Source organism: Rutidosis leptorrhynchoides, chromosome 7, assembly GCF_046630445.1.
Source record: "Rutidosis leptorrhynchoides isolate AG116_Rl617_1_P2 chromosome 7, CSIRO_AGI_Rlap_v1, whole genome shotgun sequence".
Taxonomy (NCBI): domain Eukaryota; kingdom Viridiplantae; phylum Streptophyta; class Magnoliopsida; order Asterales; family Asteraceae; genus Rutidosis; species Rutidosis leptorrhynchoides.
Genome location: NC_092339.1, coordinates 157555862 through 157570737, shown reverse-complemented (window position 1 = coordinate 157570737; position 14876 = coordinate 157555862). Strand labels below are relative to the sequence as shown.

Genomic DNA, 14876 nt, shown 5'->3' with positions numbered 1-14876 from the left:
TTGAGTTCTCGGTAATCAATACACATTCTCAACGTGCCATATTTCTTCTTAACAAATAGAACGGGTTCTCCCCACGGAGACGAGCTAGGATGAATGAAACCTTTCTCCAAAAGTTCTTGGAGTTGGTTGGATAATTCCTTCATTTCGGATGGTGCTAAACAGTATGGTGCATTTGCAATAGATGCAGCACCGGGCGTGGATAATTTGAAAGCGAAGGATAATATAATATCTAGGGTTGATATTTTTAGTTGACAATATAGAGATAAGGAGTAGGTAATGGTACACAATGGTCCTAAGGTTGATTAGACCTTATTTCCATCATGTTCCATTAGGATTTCTGCATGACTTATCATAATATAACTATGTTGATCAGGCGTCATTATATTATACTAAATCATACTTTTATCACTCCATAAAGTTACTACTAATGTCATCTAGCCAACAATCATCTTCTTCGAGACGGATGGTTCAATGGAAAATGAAAGAAAAGAAAATAACATCATTCATTCATTTTAAAGAAAATAACCAGAGTATTACAGAAACTTAACGAAATCTTCCAAAGTATAGAAGTACTAAATGGTAACATAAAGAACACTATGAAAATGAGAAATTTAAATGACTCTCGTAGTTTCCAAAAACTCTTCATTGTGCCTCTTCATCCTTCTTCTTATTCGAACATTAATTTTTGAATTGCCCTACTCCTCCGCATTTATTGCAAGTAAGAACAGTTGCATTTGCCTTTGTGCCTGGAGTTTTGGTTGATGGATCCGTAGCTCTACAGTTTTTGGCTATGTGACCCACCTTCTTACACTTGGTGCACTTAGCCTTACACCATCCTTCATGATGTTTGTCACATCTTTTGCAATCAGGACGGTTTCCTTTATAAAGCTTGTTGAATTTTCCCTTAGAATTTTCTTACTCCATTCCTTCCCTCTTCCTTTTGCACCTTCTTTCTTCTTATGTTCATCGATGAAATAGCTTGCCATGCAAGCGGCTTCTTGTATGGTGCTTGGGTTTATCAAGATAACATCTCTCCGAAGGCCAACAGGTAATCCATTGATGTAGCATTGGATCCCTAGATACTCGGGAGTAGTCATGTGAGAATTCATGAAAGCAAATTCTTGGAATCGGTTGGTGTAGCTCATGAGATCAGCATTCACCATTTCCATAATTCTAAATCCAGGTCTTTCAGTACTCTTGTATGTAGGGGGCTGGTAGTTCATGAAATTTTGATGTGAACAAATGGTCGAAAGATTTCGCGGTGCGCCATTGTTGCCATTGCCTAGCGCGGTAGCCAACAGTTGTTGAAATTGTGCGGGAGTCAAAGTAATATTTGGAAGAGTGTTAGCACCACGAGTTGATTGATCCATTGAATACATACAACAGTATTAGTCAAAGAGTTAATGGTGCTAGTAAATTTTTAAATTTGCTAAATAAATGTGCAAGATTCACACAACGCGTAAAAGGATAAATAGGGGAAACAACGAGATGTATTAAAAACACTTGAATTTCATTAAACATCACAAAGATAACTAACACCTTTTATTAAACACGAAACAAAACAAAGATAGTAGTTTTAGGCAAAGTCTTTACAATGAAAGAAAACTAATACGGAAATAGAAAAAGAAATCCTAAGATCTAATTCTTCTTAGGAGATGGGAGTTGGGTCTTGAATTTTTCCCACAGAAGATCCTTGAGAAACTGCATATCCTTCTCCAGTTCCTCAATCCTTTGATTTTGCAGCTCAATTTCTCTATCATGCCTCATAGCAGTCTTTCTGAAGATGTTATACACATCATATGAGTATGTTGATAATTCCTCTTGTTGATCTTCAAGCATACTAAAGTGACCATCAAGATGTTCCATTAACTTACCAAACTCTGTCTTCACTTCATGTAAATCACTCTTTACCATAGCATGTTCAACAAAGTTGGTGCAAAACACGGGAATAGTGGTAAAACGGGGTTCTTTAGATGAACTTGAACTCTCGGTATCTGATGTCTCGGGTTCCTTTCTTTTTAAAGAAGGAGGTAAGACAACAGAGGGCTCGGATTTAGATTCTTCCTCTGGTTCTTCCTCGGAAGGCTCCTCCTCCACTTCTTCCTCAATCATCTCTTCCACAAACTCTTCCTCCTCATCATCCCCATCATAGTTGACATTAGTGTGGGAATCTTCCATAGGAGGGGAGTGTGGTAGAGTAGCGGGCATGTAAACAGGTGATGTGGGTGGTGTAGCAGGTTCATAAACTGGTGATGCGGGTGGAGTAGCGGGTGTGTAGACCGGTGAGTTAACAGATCCTTCGAACTCATTGTCGGAGATGATGATCGGGTTAAGGCGAGACATCCTAAAAGACACGAAAGAACTATATTAGGTAGGTTCTAAGGAAGACATAAAAGCACGAATAAAATGTAAAGGAAAAGTGCTTACAATCGAGGCAGGAAAGGTTATAGACCTATAGATAGCTAAGGCACCCTAACTAACACATAAGGCACACATAATATGCAATCCTGGTTCTCTATAACAACCTGGCTCTGATACCAATCTGTCACACCCCCTAAATGGGACCGAGGGTCATATGTGACTAACCAATATCATACCACAAGTGTAAAGCGAGAACGACTCTAAATGAGACGTTTTAATTAAAAACCAATGTATTTAAAGCAGCGGAATTAAAGTCATTACAATTTTAAATCCAAAATGTAAATGTAACTTAAATGTTTTAATGCAATAATATGAATATAAAAATGCAGACTCCATAAGCAGCAAAGACCAAATAGCAAACAATCTCTAGCAATCTTCACCTGAGACAAAACATGCTTAAAGTGTCAACCAAAAATGGTTGAGTGAACAACATAGGTTTATAATTGTTTTAGACCACAAGATTTAGTTATCAAAAGTAGTGCTGAAGTTATGATATCGAAATTAAACAAAGATACCCCATGACACCTTGAACTATCAGTGCCATTTAATCATTATTATGTAATCAAAGACCAATGGTCAACTGGTTAGAGACGTTGCTCTCAATAGGCCTACTCACAATAACTAAGTTTGCATTTCAAAGTAGCAATTAACGATATCATGGCAGGGATTTAGCATGAAATAAAGCATGGCAGCACAGTTAAACAGTTTTCGAGTACTTGTGTCTAAGCATAAAACAGTTTGAAAGCAAGCATGTGTCTCACCCCAAAAGTTTAAAATAAGTAATAGAGAAAGTCAAAAAGTGGGGCTATGAAGTTTACCTTAGTAGCAAGTAAGTAATTCCACGCAAGTAGTATGAACGGAGTATGTAATCGGAGATCTCAACCTAGAGATATAACGTTTAATTAGTTAATGTCTAACATACATAAAGTTTATTTATTAATATATCAAACTATATTAACAGTGATGGTTTTCGAGAAAAGTTCCTATTTCTCAAAAGTTTCTATTTTTGGAAACCTACTATTTATGGAAAGCTTCCACTTATAGTAAGCTTCTAGTTTAAAGAAGTTTGGGTTATAATTCTTCACAAAGATGTACGATCTCGCCAAACTTCGTAGCTATCATGCAAGTCACTCGAATGATCTGTTGTTACCGGGCTTCCATGATTCTTGTGTAACGACCCGACCTTTTCAACTTTTATTTATATTTATTACTTTCACGAAACTGCGTATTTGTGCGTACTAATTTAGATTTTATTCCGGGATCATTAATTATGTTAATTACCTTCGTTAATGCCTTACAACGTGTTTTTAAGTATTTAATTACTTCACATGATCCTTGATTGCTTTTACGACCGTTAGTGTCACTTATCACTTTAAACGAGATACGTACTTGGTACACGGCTAACTTTTGTCATAATTGGGATATTATGACTACGTAAACTTAATTGTTATTTTTTATAATAATTACTTGGCTTAAGGGCTTATTTAATTATGCTTAGTGGTTACTAATGCTTACTAGTTACCTTAGTGGACTTTACCGTAGTGGACTTCCAAGGCCCAACCTACTTACTTGATGGACTCACTAAAGGGACTAGTTAATGAACTAAATTAGCCCATGAAGCATAAGACAAAACCCAATTAGAGTGTAAGACAAAGTTAAGCATGTTTGGTACTACTACTTACATGTTTTAGCATTTTGTTCCATGCCACCCAACATGTACATCCACCACCATGTACTACCACCCAATAGCAAGCAAATGGTCCCCCCCTACCACCCCATGAAACCGTCGGCCTACAAGGGCACCCACCACACCACCATTTCATTTCAAACACTCTCATTTCATTTCAAAAACACACACTTCTTTTCTATCAAATTTCTCTCTAACTTTTCTCTCAACTTTTCTTGAAGAACATGAAGGTTTAAACACTTTTCTCTCTTCTTTTTCTTCTTTCAAAACCATAATCATCATCATCTTCATTTATTTTTGGATTTTGGTTCTTATAACTCAAATCCTCATGTTATCTTGCAATCTTTAATCACTTTTATGATAAAGAAGCAAGAACAAGGATCAAAGCTTTGTAGCTTTTGGTTCTACATGAAACTTATAACAAATCTAAGGATCAAATACTTTAAGATCCTCTTTATGTTCAAGTATTGGAACTTTAAAGTTCATTTCATGAAGATTCAAGCTTGTGACTTGATATCTTTTTGTATAAAGGATCCAAACTTGAACTTGTTTATTTTTAACTTTAAATTTATCATTTATGTATATGGAATTCGATTTATATAAGTTACTTGGTCAAAGATTACTTGTTAACTTTGATCTCATAAATCTTGAAACCAAAGTCTAACTTTGAAAGTTCAAGAACAAGAAAGTTTAAGCTTACTAGTTTATGACTTTCACTTAATTAAAGATGATCTAAGTTAAGTAACTTATGGTCATCTAACTTGTCAAAACAATAATTCATTAATTTGTGTTCACTTTACTTTACAAAATCTAAGTTTCATAACTTATGGTAGTGTAAAGTTGAAAGTCTAAGTGTTTTGACTTAGGGTTTCACCAAGAACATGAGATCTAGACTTTTTAGTCTAAGATCTTTAATATCTAGTTAAGATCTAAGCTCTCTAGCTTAAGGTCTTGATTATCTAGTTTGATTCAAAGTTTATAGCTTAATAAGACTTGCATTTGAGTTGAAACTAAGAAAATTGATGTAACTTTGGTTCATCACCTTGCTCAAACTCTCACATGAGTTGTGTTTTAAATTCTTAGTCTTCACTCTTGTGTGTTGATGGTAAAACCTTGGTCAAAGTGATGCTAACACATCAATGAGTTGTACACTTGAAGCTACAAGCATCAAGGATGAGAACCGTGATGAGCATCAAGCACCAAGAATTCCACCACAGCACTTGTTTACTGTTTTCAGGATTTGATCAGGCCCCTGGGCTACTAAAAAAGTTGATTTCCAGATAGTTCGGTTCGAGTAGATGACTTTTCGTTTAAGACTTGTCTTAATTTGATATACGGTTTAGGATTTATAGCCTTCCGAATGTCACTACGCCCTTGTAACGTTGTGCTGAAAATTGTGACCTACTCGCACTTAAAACGTTGCCACGGTCAAACGAAGACGAGTTAGGTTCTTAATGTTGGTCATCAGTTAGAGGACTCACATACGGATCCATGGCCACTGGCCTCACATCATTTCAGTTTGTATAGAGGTCGTAGCAGCTGAACGAAGTCAGCCTTTGTTTCGGTCTCTATTCTTGATTGAAAACTTACTTTACTTTTTACGTATGATGTTGATGATGATGACACTTAAGACTTAATTTATTTACTTATAAACTTTTGGGAAGATTTACTGAGTTAGTAACCTTTAACTTAGGTTGAGGACTTTTCGGACCCACTTACTTGCTTACTTATCTCGTATTGACTTTTACTACATTTACCACTATGAGTTATAGCTCCCTTTTTACTTCAACTATTTTTGGGACTGAGAATACATGCGCTTTTTATGTTTTACTTACTAGGCACGAGTACTTAAACTTTTATATGTGTGGGTTATATAACGGCATAAACTTTCCCCATAGCTCGGTAACGTTTAGTCATTGGTTTTTGAACCGGTGAACGCGAATCTTAGATATGGATCCATAGAGTTTGACATCCCCACTCGGGCTAGTCGCGCTAGCATTTAATGGGTGTTTAATACTTCGTAAACTTACGCACTCGCCAAGTGTACTTTTAGGGGGTGATATTTACGTTAAGTTAGTTACCAAGTGCCCACGGTTAAGCATATATTTTTCATACTGTTTTGAATACGCAATCTCGTGGCCTACATTACATTACTGTTACAATTAAACTATAGCTCACCAACATTCGTGTTGACTTTTAAGCATGTTATTTCTCAGGTGCTTAGATGTATGATTACTTCCGCTGTACTAGACTCTCGGTGTTAGATTTCCGCTGCTATGCTTAGAGATGTCTCAATTACGAAACTTTTTACTTTGCATTCAAAACTTATGTTACATTTGAACAATGGCTTGTAATGACCTTAGTGTCACGTTCTTGTGTTAACACTTTCTATTCATAGAAGCACGCTATCTTTTGTAAAACGTTATCCTTCCATGAATGCAAACTTGTTTTAAAACAGCATATAGTGTTGTAACCTTGTAATGGACCTGTTGTTGATGATCTGTACACGATGGTTTTGTACGTGGCATCACATCTTGACCAGAATCTAAGTCATGACATTCGAAATCCACAAGCGGTTCCCATAAGGCAACAAGCACCACCCTAGGCCACATGTAGCGGTGATGTTTGTAGTCTTTATACGTTATCTTTAATTATAGCCTTCACGTTATAGTTGTATACACACTATGAATTATTAATGTACTTATTAATTATATATATAGGTGATAATATACTTAGTATAATAAGTTACCATATAGATAAGTTTTCATGTTATAATAATAATATTATTATTCTTTAATTAATCAATCGTTAAGTAATCTTATCAATACATGTGTTATATATATAAATACACCTATATGATACATACATATATATTCTTTATTATTATTATACATATATGTGTTTATAGCTATATGATATATGTATATATTTTATGTATGTGTTACATATACATTAGCGTAAAGGTGGTACATATATACATATATGATAACTCCTAAATTATACAGTTTTTTTATAACATTTTGAGGAGTTATCTTAGTATTTTTGAGTCATTTTGATGCCAAAACACACTAAATTGAGTAAAAATGGGAAAAAGATATTTCTAATGATTATGTCCAAGTTATGTATTAAACAGGATCAAAAATAAAGAAAATTGCAAAGTGGCTAGATGAAGCCGCCGGCTTTGGTGTTGAAAGTACAGAATATTCCAGAATCGATAAAAATTGAAAGAACTTGTTGATCAGGAAAAAGGCAAAGGAATCCGTCGGCTTCCCTATGAAGCCGCCGGCCTGGTTGACACGGTTTCTTAACTTATCAACCAAGTTCAAGTAAAAATGGAAACAAAATCAAGATAAAATCAGAAAGATCCGGCGAATCAAGTGAAGCCACCGGCCTGGCATGAAGCCGCCGGCTTCAGTATGACGGTTACAAGATCTTGGCTTGCGAATAAAGTTTAACTTGCACGAGGAGTCACCGACTCAAGGCAAGCTGCCGGCTTCCCACTGAAGCTGCCGGCTTGGCCACCGCCCCGGAAGTCTATAAATTAAGGCCTCTGGTCTCAGTTTTCATAAGTTTAGAAGTAGATAGTTTTTCTAGATTTTGTTAGGTCGTTTTCTAGGGGTTTTCTCTAAACCATTAGGTTAGATTTACTTTTTGTAATCAAGATTCAAGATTTAATTCAAGTCTTTTTACATTTACCTTCTTTTCGAGGTATGATTCTATCCTTATTTTATTGTTTTGTCTATTTCATTTTCTGTATTCGTTTCTATTCATCTTTTACTATGAACTAAATGTTCATAGTGATTACGTGGACGAAAGATAAACTTCATCTGAGATTCAGATGAAGCCGCTGGCTTCACCCTCAAGCCGCCGGCTTGGAGTGAAGGAAGCCGCCGGCTTTGTGCTTTATTCTGTGCAATTTCTGGTTCTTTTCCAGATCTGTATGGTCGAGTTTCTGTAATGATATTTGAATTGTTTTGAGTCTGTTTTGTTTGATTACACTTGTTTGCCATGCTTAATGATTAAATAACATGATTTTAGGGTTAATTAGTCCTTGATCCGATAAGCTTTTATTCGATTCATGCTACTTGTTTAGATCTAGTCCATCAAACTTGTTAAATTGAATTGCATGCAACTAGGTTAAAGAACTTAATAGTGATAAATTTATTTGATTTAAGTTACGCTTATATAATAGAAGTTAATTTTGTTAGGCTTAATCGAAGAACCTTGATTTGGATTTGTTTAATTAATGATTGCATGAAAACTTAGTAGTAATTGACTTTCAGCTAGTAACTTGAGTTGATCTACTTGGTGTTTAATAGCTTATATAATTTTTCAGTCTATTTGCATATTGATCCTCATCACAAGATTGGTATGTATCATATAATTGAATTGAATATGAAGAATTAAGATGTTAGTTATGCACATCACATATCTAGCACATGCTTTAAGTCCTACTTTTTGATTGATATGCAACACTTAGTTTAACCTATTAAGTGATAATAATTGGTCTATGATTGTTATTCTACTTTGTGTTAATATAAATCATGAAACTTATCTAATATGATTCCCGTATGAATTGGTTGTCCATGTAATCACTTGTATCTTTATTTGTATTTTATTTTATTTTGAATCTTTAATTCCTTATTTTGTTTTGTTTATCTTTAAAAGCAAACTCTTTCCTAAGAGATAAATCTATCCCATAAAAGATACAAAAATATATCTTTAATTCTTTAATAAGAATTAAATGATAAAACAACTCTTATCCATACCTAGCACTTCCCTTGGGACGATAACCTAAAATACTACTTATGATCGGGTTTTGTTGCTCGTTAGAGTGTTAAAAGTGTAATGATAAAGGTTATATAAATTTAAAAGTTTAAAAGGCAAATTAATCACTGCACACTTTTGCACATCAACTTTTTGGCGGCGCTGCCGGGAAAGTGTAGCCCGGTAAATACGGAAGTTAGATATACTTTGGTTGTTGATATTTCTTGAAAACGGGTGATGACTGTCTTCCTTTAGGGGATGGTTGCTGGGGTTCCGATTTAAAGGCTCCTGCTCGAACCTAGACGTTGACGGATCACTTAAGTATTGAAAGATTCAATAGGCCGTGTATGTTCGATTATTTGTTGTTATGTGATAAAAGTTATTATTTAATATTTATATTATTAATTATGTTATTAATATTTATTATATTTATTTAATTAAAATTCAAAAATATACTAAGATATTTCTTAAATATTAATATAAACATAAAACTTAAATATATATATCCTTTAAGGCTTAAAAGATTTTCTCCTAAAATAGTTCTTTTCATGATTTTAGATCACATGATTACTCGGTCCAAGAAACCAGTCTTACAAAGAACGTTGTCAAATCCTGATATATTATTTAAAGTTTCTAAGGATTCGAAAATTGTTAAGAAATTAGATTTCCAAGAGGGAACTACTTCTAATGGTGATTCATTATCTAGCCCCCCTTCTAGTCCTGATTCTAATTTGTGATTTCTTCTTGATTCAGAAATTAAAATGACTGATTCAATGGAAGCGTTAATGAAAGCTGGTCGGGAAGGATTAGGTCATGCTATTACTCAGCCCGAAATAAAAGAAAATTTTGATATTAAGGGTCCTATTTTTCATTTGCTTAAAGATAATCAATTTACGGGTAGGGAGAAGGAAGATGCTAATGCCCACATTCGAAATTTTAAAGATATTTGTAATCTGTTTAACATTAATAATGTGGAAAGTAATACTATTTATCTTCGTCTCTTCCCATGGTCGCTAAAAGATGAAGCTAGGGAATGGTTGAACTCGTTACCTGAAGGAGATATTACTAGTTGGGATACGATGGTTGAAAAGTTTCTCACTCGATTCTTTCCTGCGTCTAAAATTGTCACCCTTCAAACTGAAATTGCTAATTTTTGTCAGAAAACTAATGAGTCTCTTTATTCTGCTTGGGTTCGATTTGGGCAAATGCTTAGAGGTTGTCCACAACATGGTTTGGATAAATTTAAAAAGGTAACTACTTTCTATAAGGGTTGTGATATTGCTACGAGAAGAGAGATTGATACATCTGCTGGAGGGAACATTATGAGTAAAATTGCCGAAGAAGCTGAAACTTTGATTAATAAGTTGGTTGCGCATTCCCATGAATGGCACCAAGACTTAGATATTTCTCGTTCGGTAAAATCTGTTAGTTTTGATTCTGAAGATATGGTTAAGGCTATGAATGTGCAATTAGGTAATTTAGGAAGGCAAATTGAAAAGCTTACTAAGGAGATGCATATAATTAAGGTAGGTTGTGAAAAATGTCAAGGTCCTCTTGCTACTAAGGATTGTGTTGCTAGTCTTACTATGGAGCAAGTTGAGAATGTTGTGAATCAATTCCAAGGAAACTCAAACTACCGTAATAATTATAATGCACCTTATCCTACTAATAATAAAAACCCACCTGGTATCTTTCCTGTTAGAGCACCTTTCATTCCAAATTCTTCTAATGATAAGAAGTCTAATCTTGAAGAAAGCATCCTCACTTTTATAAAAAATCAAAATGAAGCTAATGAAAATATAAAAGCTCAACTTTCCCAAATACAAAATAATCATCAAGCGTCCATTCAAAACTTAGAGCGCAATGTTACTAAGTTATTCAAACTTGTCGAGAGTAAAGTTCCTATTGAATCTGAAGTTTCTAAGGAAGTTTGTTTTGAAAAGGTGAATGTTATTAGAGAAGTGAATAGGGTTGATGTTCATGAACCTAGTTTGCAGTATTTATGGGAATTTGATATGGTAGAAGAAGAATATGATCAAGAAATAAAGAAGTTGACTGCTAATGAGGAAGATAAGTCAAAAGATGCTAAGGTTTGAGGTCTTGATCATGATGAGGTAATTTTCATGAATGAGTTGTTTGATGAGAAATAAGAAGAAGTTAATGAAGAGGTGGATGAAAATAATGAAGTTAATAGTGAAAAATCTGAAAAATCGAAATATGAAGATAAAGATGATTGGTTGGCTGATACTATAAAATAATTGGAAGAAAGGAGAAAAGAAGGTTTCTGCTCTCTTTATTCCTTCATAATTGATCCGGTAGATCCTTATACGTCACCTGAAGTTCCTGTTGCTATGTGCACTGATCCGGGAGAATTTCAAATCCCTTGCTTAATTCGTGGTCCAATTCCAGTGATGGGATTAGCTGATACTGGTTCTAGCATTAATGTTATGCCATTTTCCGTTTATAATCGTTTAGGATTGCCATCGTTGGAACCAATAAAAGGAAATGTATGTTTTGCTGATAGTCGTTTACATGAACCGTTGGGGATTGTTAGGCAATTGAAGTCATTGTTGGTTATGCTTTCTATAAAATTAATTTTGTTGTTATGGACATGAAAGAAGATCCAATAACTCCTTTAATTCTAGGATCTCCTTTTCTAGCTACTGCTCGTGCTACCATTAACTATGCTGATATTTTGTTAACTATTCGTTATGGTGCTATATTTGAATCTATTTCGTTAGTTCCAAGATCCAAAGTTCCTCGCTCTAATGTGAAAATGGTTAAAGTTGATAAAGAAGATGATGATGACTTTACCGTGAATAGAATTGTAACTGAATTTATAAAAGAGCAATATAAGCTTAGCACCGAAGTGAGAAAACATATCCATGAGTTGAGTGTTTCATTTAAAATGTCTTTTCGTAGGGGTCTTGACATCACATTGAATTTCTTGTAACAAATTAAAGCGTTAAATGAGTATGAAAAGAGTAAGTGTGAAGAGAATAAGTCTAAGGAGTAATTCCGTAAGAAGAAAAGAGACGCACAAACGACTCTATAATCAAAACTACCTATCCCTTTATATATGTTTATTAGGACTATATTATGTCTAAGTGTTTTATTATTTAATTACTTTATTATGATTGTAAGAGCAATATAGCTCCTAAGTGTTTAAATGATTAATTGATGAAGAGTTATTAATAAAATATTATGTTCGTATTATGCTTTTTGTTATTTAATATTTTGTCAAGTTACTTATTCAATTCAAAGGAAGTCCGCAAAAGTGCTCACAAATCGTTCTATGATCCTACAAATTGAGTAACATCATTCTTTCCCTTATTTTTAATTATGTCCTTTATTTATTTATTTCATTCTTTATTATAATTGCAATGAGGACATTGCATAATCTAAGTGTGGGGAGGGAAGTGATTAATCACTTAAAAGATTATAAAAAATACTATTTTCCCGAAAAAGTTGAAAAATGGGTACAATTTTAATTTTTTCGAAAATGTAAATTCTTAGTCAAACTTATATCTTTTTACTAACTTAATCTTAATGATAATAATAGAACTACTCTCAATTTCGAGATCAGATTACTTGTTTAAGATAAGAAGTTAAAAGCCAAAAATTGTGAAACGAGTGCAAACTTATAGCCACTACCATATGGCATAATAAGCATGGACCACTGAGGCAGCAAAAGAGTCCCAAATAAGGGCCAATTTAAATTTATTTGCCAAGTGTAAAGCTAAAAGCTAAGCATGAAAGCAAAAGAAATGAAAAGAAAAAAGAGCCCAATGAAGGCCAACAAAAGAAAAGAGTTCCAATGAGAACCATACACTTCTTAAAGTTAGAAAACAAAAGAGTCCAATGATGACCAAACTGTATAAATTTGACTTAATAACCATTAGGACTACTTGTAATCCTTGGTCTGGTTCAGACTAGTTCTTGCAAATAATAAATACTAACTTCGAATTAAGACATACTTTTGACTTTGCAATTTTACTTTAAATACCCATGATATAATTTATAAGGTTTACTTGAGGACAAGTAAAGGTTTAAGTGTGGGGAATTTGATAACTCCTAAATTATACAGTTTTTTGATAACATTTTGAGGAGTTATCTTAGTATTTTTGAGTCATTTTGATGCCAAAACACACTAAAATGGGTAAAAATGGGAAAAAGATATTTCTAATGATTATGTCCAAGTTCTGTATTAAAAAGGATCAAAAATAAAGAAAATTACAAAGTGGCTAGATGAAGCCGCCGGCATGGTGATAATGAAGCCGCCGGCTTTGGTGTAGAAAGTACATAATGTTCCAGAATCGATAAAAATTGAAAGAACTTGTTGATCAAGAAAAAGGCAAAGGAAGCCGCCGACTTCCCTATAAAGCCGCCGGCCTAGTTGACACGGTTTCTCAACTTATCAACCAAGTTCAAGTAAAAATGGAAACAAAATTAAGATAAAATCGGAAAGATCCGGCTAATCAAGTGAAGCCGCCGGCCTGGCATGAAGCCGCCGGCTTCAGTATGACGGTTACAAGATCTTGGCTTGCGGATAAAGTTTAACTTGTACGAGGAGTCACTATCTCAAGGTAAGCCGCCGGCTTCCCACTGAAGCCGCCGGCTTGGCCCACGCCCCAGAATTCTATAAATTAAGGCCTCTGGTCTCAGTTTTCATAAGTTCAGATGTAGATAGTTTTTCCAGATTTTGTTAGGTCATTTTCTAGGGGTTTTCTCTAAACCCTTAGGTTAGATTTACTTTTTGTAATCAAGATTCAAGATTTAATTCAATTCTTTTTACATCTACCTTCTTTTCGAGGTATGATTCTATTCTTATTTTATTGTTTTGTCTATTTTATTTTCTGTATTCGTTTCTATTCGTCTTTTACTATGAACTAAACGTTCATAGTGATTATGTGGACGAAAGATAAACTTCATCTGGGATTCAGATGAAGCCACCGGCTTCACCCTCAAGCCGCCGGCTTGGAGTGAAGGAAGCCGCCGGCTTTGTGCTTTATTCTGTGCAATTTCTGGTTCTTTTCCAGATCTGTATGGTTGAGTTTCTGTAATGATATTTGAATTGTTTTGAGTCTGTTTTGTTTGATTACACTTTTTTGCCATACTTAAGGATTAAATAACATGATTTTAGGGTTGATTAGTCCTTGATCTGATAATCTATTATTCGATTCATGCTACTTGTTTAGATCTAGTCCATCAAACTTGTTAAATTGAATTGCATGCAGCTAGGTTAAAGAACTTAATAGTGATAAACTTATTTGATTTAAGTTATGCTTATATAATAGAAGTTAATTTTGTTAGGCTTAATCGGAGAACCTTCATTTGGATTTGTTTAATTAATGATTGCATGAAAACTTAGTAGTAATTGACTTTCAGCTACTAACTTGAGTTGATCTACTTGGTGTTTAATAGCTTATATAATTTGTCAGTCTATTTGCATATTGATCCTCATCACAAGATTGGTATGTATCATGTAATTGAATTGAATATGAAGAATTAAGATGTTAGTTATGCACATCACATATCTAGCATATGCTTTAAGTCCTACTTATTGATTGATATGCAACACTTAGTTTAACCTATTAAGGGATAATAATTGGTCTATGATTGTTATTCTACTTTGTGTTAATATAAGTCATGAAACTTATCTAATATGATTCCCGTATGAATTGGTTATCCATGTAATCACTTGTATCTTTATTTGTATTTTATTTTATTTTGAATCTTTAATTCCTTATTTTGTTTTGTTTATCTTTAAAAGCAAACTCTTTTCTAAGAGATAAATCTATCCCATAAAAGATACAAAAATATATCTTTAATTCTTTAATAAGAATTAAATAATCAAACAACTCTTATCCATACCTAGCACTTCCCTTGGGACGATAACCTAAAATACTACCTCTGATCATATTTTGTTGCTCGTTAGAGTGTTAAAAGTGTAATAATAAAGGTTATATAAATTTAAAAGTTTGAAAGGCAAATTAAGCAC

At 33.9% G+C, this 14876-nt stretch overlaps 1 non-coding gene across 1 annotated transcript; it reads right to left on the bottom strand.

The window, feature by feature from the left end:
• Nucleotides 1-10002: 10002 nt before the first annotated feature.
• LOC139860730 (small nucleolar RNA R71) lies at nucleotides 10003-10109 on the bottom strand. Its single transcript, XR_011763354.1, has one exon. It is a non-coding gene; the product is annotated as a small nucleolar RNA R71 (small nucleolar RNA).
• Nucleotides 10110-14876: the final 4767 nt, after the last annotated feature.